This window comes from Oryzias melastigma, linkage group LG21, assembly GCF_002922805.2.
Source record: "Oryzias melastigma strain HK-1 linkage group LG21, ASM292280v2, whole genome shotgun sequence".
Lineage (NCBI taxonomy): Eukaryota > Metazoa > Chordata > Actinopteri > Beloniformes > Adrianichthyidae > Oryzias > Oryzias melastigma.
The window spans coordinates 2,989,510-2,998,791 of NC_050532.1; positions in this window are offsets into that span (position 1 = coordinate 2,989,510).

Genomic DNA, 9,282 nt, shown 5'->3' on the forward strand with positions numbered 1-9,282 from the left:
GCCAGCTCTCTATCCACTTCCCCAAAGGCTGAAAACATTGGCTAACGATGAATTATTTTCCACACTGGCGATAAAAACATCTTTTCATAACATTAAAGATAGTATTTTTCTCAAGGCACACCCACATATTTTATTGTAAACAAATGCAACACACAGATGAAACCTTTCCGTAAATTCAGTTGTGCAAAAGGGGCTTTTCCCCATCGCTGCTTCAGGGTGACAGCACTGTGGAGCCAAATGAAAAGTGTCAAGAAAAGCTCTAATTTGTTTGTTTTTTGGTGAATTTTCTCTTTCAGATAGTTTGAATTAGCACATGCATCCATCAAGGACTGAAAGGAACTGTAGCCTCAAGGTTGTATGATCTAGTCTTAATGCAAATAAAGGTAACAATGACAAAAGTGCAGCCTACATTCAAAAGGATGTGTGTTTTTTTGGCAGCGTGAGCATCTTTTAGTCACATCCTTATGAAAGCCTGGGGCTTTTTCAGGCCTGTGAATGTGTTTCTGTCCCTGACTCCAGGCGTCATCTGGGGTTTTTGCACATATTATTGGCTCTCCTGGCTGTAAGAGTTGTATTTTTCACACTTGATTCTCCCCCACAGATGAACTCCTAATAAGCTGTTATTAATATGGCTGGGTATAATGTATTAAGAAGAATAGAGATTAGGGAAGCAGAGGGGAAGTTTGCACAATCGCTTGTAAATGCTGCGTGGTTATAGAGCCTAATTATAGTGTCCTGGAACATGTCTCTGTGAATGTATAATTTTCCGTCTCTATGTCTATTCATTCTCAATGTCACTCAATGTGAATCCAAAGAGGTAATGGGAAAAATAAAGCTTAAGGGGACAGTGAGGTAAGATAAGCCACTTTTTACTTTTGTTGTCTCGGAGGTCAGAAAATGAGAAACAAAAATGTGCGCTTGTAATTTAAGACGGTTCCTTTCAAATGACATTATCAGGAATGCTTCTTTGATACAGCTGACCAAAATAATGATTCTTCCCAAAAAAAAAACAAAAAACTGTGGAGCAACCTGCCCCAGGTCAAGGGTAAGTTGAACCATGCCAGAGGGTAAGCTGATCCACCTTAAGGAAAACTGACCATCTGAGTTATACTGAGTAAATCTGAGTACTCTCAGCCTACAAGCAATTTTCATTTTAATTTCTCAGAATAATATCGTCATCTTTCAAACTCCCTAAAGACCCACTCTGATTACGAATGATGTTTTTGCTGTTTTAACACTTCTTTCTGATGATGAAAGATATATATATATATGATGAAAATTCAGCTTAAAGTTGCATTTCTGAGCATTTTTTTATTGAAATTGTTGTAAAACAGGAGCAGATGAAAAGAAAAAGCTTGTAGTTGTTACATAGGTGTTAGTCCGCTCCATTCTGATGCATTTACTTACAGACAAATAAATCCATGTGCACTACTGACAGAGTTCTACATACATTTATCAAATATTTGCTCTGGGGGATTTTAACTTCTCCATCTTTAGTCCTCTTGCTTGATGTCGTGTACAGCTCGGTATCAAGAAACAGGAGCCAACCCCCAGCTGAAGGCTGTGAGAAGCTGATATAAAACAGGAACTTGAAGAAACCGGTGTCAACCCCCCTTTTACAGCGAGATGGAGAATCTGACATCAGTGATTGCAAAAACCAGTTTGCAGCTGTTTACCTCAGTACCTTCAGAGCTGCAAACCGAATATAACTTTCTAGGGAACGCCCGAACTGAATAAAAGAGAACTTCAGAGAGAGAAGAGGAGGCCGTTCTCCTTGACAGTATTTGAACTATCTTCTCTCGTCTTTCTTACATTCGCAAAGAAATGTTTCAGGTTGATCTAACCTAACAACGGCTGTTCAAAAGTTTGGGGTCACTTAGAAAAGTTCCTATCAGAAAACTTTAAACTAATCAGAAATACACACTCTTCATTATTAGTGTAATAAATGACTATTCTAGATGCAAATATCAGTTTTTTGGTGCTTTTTCTATATAGATGACTAGAGGTCTATTCTAGAGGTACAATGGTGTACCACATGGAATAGATTGTGTCAGAAGGCTTACAGATGATTAGAACACTCTTGTGCAATTATGTGCACAACTTATAATAGTTTGGCTGGTTTGAGAAGCTATAAAACTGACCTTCCTTTGAGTATCTGGAACATCACATTTGAGGGGTCAAATAAACGCTCAAAATAGCCAGAAAAAAAATAGCTTTCATGTGAAACTTGACAGTCTATTGTTGGAAATGAGGGCTATTCCATGTGAGAAATGACCAAAGAACTAAAGATTTTCTTCAGTGATGTTGTCAGGAAATGGTGGTGGACCCAAAGTACAGGGACCAGTCTTGGTGACAGGAACTTAAACCATTTAATAAATTAACCAAAACATGACAAAAAACCATGTAGAAACAAAAGTGGTGACTGGACAGAACAGATGACCTGACAATGAAGACCTGAAAAGCAGACACTTAAATAGACTGAGGGTAAATAACTGAAATGAAGACAGCTGTGAGTCATGACAAACCTGAAACTGATATGACTGAGGGACAATTCAAAACAGAGCAAAACCCATAACATGACTGACAAAAACCAAAGTCCACATTCCTGACAGATGTGTACTACTCTCTTTAGAGAACAGCACAAACAGGCTCTAATCAAAGCAGAAAAAGAAGTGGGCGGCCCCGCTGCACAACTGAGCAACTAAATAAGTACATTAGAGTCTAGAGGTTGAGAAATAGATGCCTCACGGGTCCTCAACTGGCAGCTTTTTTAAATAGTATCCGCAAAATGCCAGTGTCAAAATCAACGGTGAAAATGTAGATTAGGGATGCCAGCCTTTATGGCAGAGTGGTAAAGAAAAAAGCCATATCTGAGACTGAATAACAAGAGAAAAAGATACATACTGGCAAGATAACAAACATTGGACAGAGGAAGATTGGGAAATTGGCATAATTGGCATTATTGAAGTTTGAGTTCTTTGCATCACACAAAAGAACATTTGTGAGTCAGAATAACTGAAAAGATGCTGGAAGGGTGCCTGAGGCCGTCTGTCAGGCACAGTGGAGGTAATATGATGGTCTGGGGTTGCTTTGGTTCTGGTAAGTTTGGAGATTTGCTCAGGGTGAAAGGGACTTTGATTAAGGGAGGTTATCACTCCATTTTGTAACACCATGCCATACCCTGGTGGTCAGTGTTTGATCGGAACCAATATCATCCAACAGGACAGTGACCCAAATCACATCTCCAAACTGGGCAAGAACTATTCAGAGGAGAAGAATTCTATCAGTGGACAGCACAGTCACCAGATCTAAACACCATTGAGCTGCTGTGGGATCAGGTTGACAGTACGGAACGGATGAAGTGCCTATCCAGCCAATCCAATTTGTGGGAGGGGCTTCTAGAAGTGTGGAGTCAAATTTCTCCAGATTACCTCAACAACCTAACAGGTATAATGGCAAAAGGTGTAAATGTGGAAAATAGGGTATTATTTGACAAAAGAAAAGTAAAAATAACTTCTTATTGTTAAAAATGAATTATTTCAGATAAATATCAATATTTTAATCAAGTAAATGCATATGTATAAATATATAAACTAAATATATAAAATTGAAATGTTTATGGAAAACACAAAATGATCTGTTTTACCCCAACTTTTGAATGGTAAATTTGGTCAATTTGATTAACAACTCACCTAAATTACATCAATCTGGTTGGATTGTAGAAATATAAATCAATTCATCGATTGAGTCAATTGATCATAACCAATTATCCCTGGACAGAGAGAATTATGTCAGTTTCACATGTGGTTGAAGTCTCGTTATAACATCTCCAAGATAATTTTTTTAGGTGATCCATGACATTCCTGTACTGACATTGATTTATCATAACAGCATATTCTGTAAAGCCTATTATACAAGAGGAAACAGAAAATCTGCACCACCAGGCAGCCAGCTGCAAACCTTTAAATTGGAAATATTTCTTTAAATTAAACATGTGCAGAATTGATTGAAAACACATAAAAGAAACCGGCACTTTTTTGCTTTTTTAGTCATTTTATTGATTTTTTGGAAAGTTTCAGCAGAGGAATCCTAGAAAAACGAATTTTTGATTGACTTGATATTTTTGTCATGCACTGCATTTTGAACAAACAAAATGTTTTTATTCCACAATTGAAACGAAGACTGGCCTTCAACTGACAGCAGTGACAATAACATTTAAGTGTGACAAGTGCAAAGGATGAAAGAGAAGAGATTGGGTGGAGAAATGGGAGTGAACAGAGGGCAAGAACACCTTGAAGCAACAATAGAGTCAGAACTCTAAATTCAAATAGGAGAGATTTTAGGAATATGAGTAACATATTTGCAGAGCAGAAAGATGTGCGTGACACATTATAACAATCTCTGGCATTTAGACTCCGGGACGATGGTATTGTATGGGATGAACTTGGACTGTAGATGAAGGAATCCTAGAGTCCAGATGCTGATGTTGATTGAGGGCCTATTCATTAACTGTATAAAAGAACTGGACTGCTCCACCTCATGCTCCAAACAGGAAGTACCCGCTGGCTCCAGGAAGCCAAAATCCTTTAGACTTCTACTGAGAAATAAACATTCGTCAGAGTAACTGTTCTTGCTCTGCTACATTTTATAACATGTTCTTAATAATCCTAATTTTTTTCTAAACATTTTGTTCTGTAGTTCAACTTATTTAAGTTATAAACTGACCAATCAGATGCTCAATATAAGTTTGTGTTCTTTATGTTGAATGTTTGAAATATTTGATTGACAGAATCTCCTGCTTTCAGTGAAAGGGGTGTGGCCTTCCAACGAGCTCACTCCTGATGATCAAGTTTCCATAGAAACGATGTCTCAGACTGACTCGGACCAATCACTGCTTACTAAAGACCATTTCCTGGCTCTAACATGGCAGCGTCCATATTATGAAAATTGGGGACTAAATTCATTTCATTTGATTTCTAGCCGGAAGTAAGTCATTTTCTATAGATAACATCACACTCGCTCAGTCCAGTCCTCATTTACAGTCAATAGACCAGAGCATGGAAAAGCATCGTTCCTGGTGGAGTCAGACATGAAAAAACATCAGGAACGTCTATTAAAATGATAAAAGTGTGAAAATGATCAGCTGAGAAGAAATGGCAAATAGTTAATGGTTCAGAGTGAAGACGATGAATAGCATGTAGTCAGGTAAATGCTTCTTAATTAAATTGAGCCAAACCTTCAATCTTTTCATTTATTGTGAAAATTGACTCTAAAATTGTTGAAATCTGAACTAAATACAGCATATTAGTGACCGAAGAAGGAGTTTTAGAATCAATTTCATGCAATTCACTCTAATAACCTGATGTATTTCTGCAAGTGAACACCTCAACTCTATTTCTTTCAATCAACATCTGCAAAAGTGTAAAAAATTCTTTAAGTGGAACCTGCTTGCTGCTCCTTATCAAAAAAATGTTAGTTGGAAGTCTTTGTGTTTGATCCTAGCGCTCGACCTCATAATGAACTCAATAATGAAGTCCAACCAGGAAAGCACAGTTTGGGATATTTTTGTTTTATTTTGGAAAAACTATTACAGAGGTAAATTAGGGGCTGCATAGTGGTGTTGATGTTTGCACTCTTGCCTCACAGCGAGAAGATTGTCTCTAAGTTGGCCCTAGGTGAGGATGTGTGAATGTGTGAATGTGTCCCGCCTTTGCTCAAAAGCAGCTGGGAAAGATTCCAGTAACTCCATGATCCCATAAGGGATGCAGAGGGTTAGAACATAGATAAATGGATAAGATAAAAGATCAAACCTGAAATTTACCGACGAGATCTGAAGCTAAAAGGTTTCATGGGAAAATTGAGAACAATTTCCTTATGACAAGTTTTATTAAATCCACTTTCTTAAGATGATCATCTTGACGGCAGCGACAGACCTCGTTTCTCTCATGTTGAAAAATATTTTAAGTTGATTTTCTTCATTTGATTGAAGAAAGGGGGAATGGCTGACTTCGTCTTTGTCCAAAAGTCACAAGTTCTCCTGTGAGGAATCTCAGTCTGTCCTCTAAATATGGTTCTGTATCATCGTCTCTGACTGTTTATAGCTTAGCATGTGATCCTTCAGAGGAAGTTGGAAAATACCACAAAAATCTCCCACAATTAACTGTTTTGAAGAGACCTGATGAGAACTGCACAAAAACTGTTAACACACTGGATAACTAGGTGTCAATTTATAGACTGCCTGAAAGGGAGTGGGAGGAAACGAACTTATATAATCTCACCTGCTCCGCTCTACCAAACCATTCTGTTTACATGAATTATCATTATCCAGTACAGTTTATCCTTTACAGGTCATTAAGAATCCTGAAGTAACAATAAATCCTGTGAATTCAAGTTTTTAGTTGGTTGAACCAAATGAGCGTTAGGAGAGCTTCTAACACACATGTGGTTGCTGACCCGGAACTGGAAGCTTTTTTTGTGTTTTAGCGACATAGCTTTTTTAATTTAGCTTAAAATCGGCATAATCATAATCACTGAATTTTTTTCCAAAACTTTTGACCGGTAGTGTATAGCATTATAGCATCGTTTCAAAATTAAATAAATCAATTATCTTGATATTGGAAATTATCATTTGGATTAAGACTTTGTAAGTTACTGCAACATAAAAACAACTAAAAGTGAACGACACACATGTGATGACAGCAAATAATGTTATGAAACTGTAACTTTCTCTGCCAAACTTTTTGAAATATTTTGATGTGACTTCCTGTCTCAGATCATGTTTTTTCCTCACAATCCCCCGTGGTGGTGCTCTGTTCTAACTCAGTCTTTAGGTGCTCTCCCCTGTTTTTGTTTAGTCCTATTTTATGTCGATTCATCATTTCATCTTGTCAGTTATTTTTTAGGATAATGTAATTTAGTTTTAGGGAATATGTCTTGTAATAATTTGTGCGATGACGGTCTCAGGTTCCTCTTTTTAAATTGATTTCTAAACTATGACCTTTTACAACAACTTTTTGTTAACACTCAGTAAAAATCAGAAATGTTTGTGTTTTGGGCTTAAACCCCGGCATGTTTTTTCTGAAAACTTCCTCAGTTGTTGTGTTGTCTCTCATTCCAGAAGTTTGCGAGGGTCTGCAGAGGTTCATAAACTTTTAATTGATTTCCAGTCTTTTCTTTCTTCCGATGACCCAGAGTCACACGTGTTTCCTCGGCCCGATAACAGAGTTAATTAAGGACTGAGGCTGATATTGGATGTTTATTCCTGCATCAGAGGCTGAACGATCAGACCTGAGATTTGTCACTGCTGGAGTATCTGGTCTGAAAAGACGCAGGAAAGCAACAGTAACTTTAGTCTGGTCTCCTCCTCATCCTGCACCGTATTACGGCTAATCCAAATGATGGCAGGTGCTTCTTAAGCAGTGACCAACATTGAAATTCTCAAGGCTTCCTATGCTCTTGTTTAAAACATCAATCACTTAGTCTATAGAGTGCAAGCAGGACAGAAGAGGAGCTCAGAGGCAGACTCATAAATATGAAGGAGATCCAATGCAAGAAAAAAAGTGGTGTTATTTTGCAGATAAATGCAGCTGAACAAACCATGACTGTGAAATATTCACATTTTATATTCTTCCTGTAGTTATTTTTCTTATAGCTCTACCACGGCTCCGTCCGTTCTGCAGCAGCTTAGGTCATTGTAATTTCTCAGATGTTTCACGGTGTGGCGCGGCGTCTTTGTAGAGAGAAATTGGAAAAGTGTTTTTTAAAATCCATTCGTGGAAAATTCAACACTGAATATTTTAGTTAAACATAACTGAAGGGATGTTTGAACAAAACACAGTGGTCGGGATCACTGTTGTTCTTTTTCCTGAGGTCTTTTTATTACTCTTCTATGTGTTGTAGTATTGGTGCTGCCTCTGTGATGTCCTGTTTTCATTTTATTTCTTTATATTGAAACTTAAATGTAGAATTTTTGTGTAAATATGAAACATCTTCAATAAACTCAGACTGTTGGACTTGTTTTAACTAAGATATCTTTTACCTTCTGCTCTTGTTTTCTTTTTTTTTACAGTCACTAAAGCTACACTTACACAAACCTCATCAATGACATTCAAGCGACCACTTCTAATGAAAAGTCAGTGTAAACACGTGTAAATGCTTCAGGTTTCCACGTTCAAAAACCTCTTGCATTCCCCTTGAAGTCCCACTCCAAAACATTTTTCTTTTGTAAAATTGTTCATATTTCATTAGTGATTTAGAAGTTTTAGCCAAAATCAATAAGCCTTGTCTAGCCGGCCTTGCCCTGGGTGGCATGGCGCCTTAGGTCAAAAACAACTTTGGCACCCCATGTGGGGTATTAAAGTCAAAAGTTTCAGCCTGAGCTCAAACCAGAAAACTTTTGGTTTGTTAAAAAACAGACCACCAATGGGCCAATATCCAAGAGGAAAGTAGGGGGCTTTCATCTGTTAAAGGAGTTGAAAAAACCTATTAGATCACCAGTTATATTCGTCTTTTTTGACCAAAATGCAGGGGGAGTGAATTTCCAAGCAATTTTATATAACTAAACCAGACAAACCTCTGCTATGAGCCCGTATTTCCTCTTCTTACTTTTTTTCATACTTAAAATTTTAAGCACTTACAGCAGCAACACTGCCCCCCACCCCCTCCCCAACCCAGCATAGACAGCAGCAGCAGCAGGAAGGGAGGGGCTTATTACATCAAACTTTTGAGTGGTTTTGTTTATGATTTTAATTATAAATTCTGTTATTTTTTCTACATGAAACGAGTGGTGCATCAAACTAACAAATAAAGAGACAAAAATAATTTATAATCATTTAATTCAATATATAGTGATTTGATGCCCTTCCAGCAGATGGCGCCCTAGGCGGCCGCCAAGGTTGCCTATTCCCACGACTGGCCCTCAGGTTTTTCTAGCATCTGGTTTTCAGATCCAGCGCAATTTGAATTAAGAAATACTCAGAAACGCAGTCTAAGTTGTAAATTATTTCATATGAGTTCTCTATTATGAGAAAAATGCCTCACATGTTAAAAACTCAAAAAAGACAACTTTCATAGGAGTCAATCTTTAAGAATTTACAAGAGAACAAAAGATCTGGTGCTGAGTGGAGCTCGGTTCTAATCAAACATCAGAACCAGCTCTTTCAGAAAGGTCTCTTTCTTTTCATGAGAACTCACCAACGTCATTCCTGCTGCTGTGATAGGATGATTTACACCAGGTGGTTCTGCTGTTATCCTCCAGTGGCTTTACTGTAAAGTGGAAGTATT